Raw genomic sequence first — 2,192 nt, 5'->3', positions numbered from 1 at the left:
TGTTGTTAACGCTTATAAGTATTTAGGAATATTTTTTTCCACGAGACTCAGTTTTAATGTTTCCTGTCAAGATTTGGTGAGTAGGGGTAAACGGGCAGTGTTTGGTATACTCCGTGTGTTGCACAAGCTAGAGAGTAGTTCTTACACATTGTTTACAAAATTGTTTGATTCTCAAGTCCAACCGATTGTGCAATATGGTGCTGAGATTTGGGCTTTCCAAAAAGGTACTGAAATAGAAAAAACTACACTTATTCGCCATGAAACGATTCCTACATGTAGACATGAGAACACCAAACGACCTTGTGTATGGTGAATTGGGAAGATTCCCAATATATCTAAACTCATATGTAAAGTGCATTACATATTGGCTAAAACTAACAAGAATGGATAATTCTAAGATCCCATGTAAAGCATACAAAGTTCTCTATAATTTAGATTGTAATGGCAAGATTACATGGGCGACGGATGTTCGAAAGTGTTTGTTCTCTCATGGGTTTGCAGATGTATGGTACAACCAAGGGGTGGACAGTATTGGTGGTTTTCTAAAATGTTTCAGACAGCGATTGATAGATTGCAGATGGCAAGACTGGAACGACCATATGCAAAGCAGTGATCGATTTTCTACATACAGATTGTTTAAGACCACAAGCAGTACTGAAGCGTATATAGATATGGAAATGAACAGCTATGTGAAAAGTGCATTAACTAAATTCAGGTTCGTTGTATCGGATCTTGCTGTACACAGGTGTAGGTATAGTGTACGGAGTGAGGAAGATTTGTTGTGTCGTCTGTGTAAATTGGCTGAAGAAAATGAAATACATTTTATGTTCTGCTGTCCTGCACTACGTGACCTAAGAGTATTATTGATAAAGCCAAAATATTATAACCATCCATGTATGTACCGATATACTTTGCTTATGTCTACTGGAAATGTCAGTCAAATATCCAAATTAGCACAATATATTTATCAGGGAATGAAAAGATTGCACTACGTGACCTAAGAGTATTATTGATAAAGCCAAAATATTATAACCATCCATGTATGTACCGATATACTTTGCTTATGTCTACTGGAAATGTCAGTCAAATATCCAAATTAGCACAATATATTTATCAGGGAATGAAAAGATTAATCACTGTGACATGATCTATGTACACATGTATTACTGTTTGATGTATACAAATTTGGGTCATTTATGAAACACAATATTTGCTATGATTATGTTGTATATGGACGCATACCCTTCAGAAGGGGCTCTGGCCTAAAACTGAATAAACTTTCGTATTCGTATTCGTATTCTCTCTCTCTCTCTCTCTCTCTCTCTCTCTCTCTCTCTCTCTCTCTCTCTCTCTCTCTCTCTCTCTCTCTCTCTCTCTCTCTCTCTCTCTCTCTCTCTCTCTCTCTCTCTCTCTCTCTCTTTCTCACGGTTCTGTGTAGATGGCTGTCTGTGTAAAAATTAGGGAGTAGCGTCCCTTGATCCCACTCGCGATACTCGTTGAACATGCCTTTGACCATGCAGTCGCTTCAGCCAGCGAAATATCTCGACTCCCCTCTTTAAATCCATGCAAAATGTGCGTATCGTTTGAAGTATTCTTTATTTTCTCAATATTGACACATGTAGGCCTGTACCTATACGTGATATTGACTTTGACACCATAACATATTTCAGTCGTATGTGGAAAAAAGTAGTCCATCTGTAAACTCTGAATATGCAGATGACCTCTATAAATTATTCAATTGTACTCTGAAATCAAAGACAATGACCAATGACAGTTGAGATCGAGACTCGGTTGTGATGGATAATCCATATGGTTGCGATAGATAATCTGAATTATCCCATGCTCTGCCTCTTTGTCTCTGTTAGCTGAGGAGGTGATTATTCTGAATTATCCATCGCAACCATATGAGAAAAATAATACGAAATACTCTGTACATAAATCCTACTCAAACACTTTACTTAATTATTTCAAAGGAGAAGAAATGTCCATTCACCTTTTCCGCAATGATTTATCGGGTAGTTGAAACGGCTCGCAACATGTTTCCGTCCCCTAAAAATAAACTATCCTTGAGTTTAAAGGCACAGTAAGCCTCCCGTAAATCATCACAGATACGGTCAGGCTTTTACACACAGTACAAACACCCTTTCATTTAAACACTCACCGATTGAGAACATCCTAGGTGCCCTCCGTAA

Source organism: Littorina saxatilis, linkage group LG8 (assembly GCF_037325665.1).
Source record: "Littorina saxatilis isolate snail1 linkage group LG8, US_GU_Lsax_2.0, whole genome shotgun sequence".
NCBI classification, from domain to species: domain Eukaryota; kingdom Metazoa; phylum Mollusca; class Gastropoda; order Littorinimorpha; family Littorinidae; genus Littorina; species Littorina saxatilis.
This window is presented reverse-complemented; position numbering follows the sequence as displayed.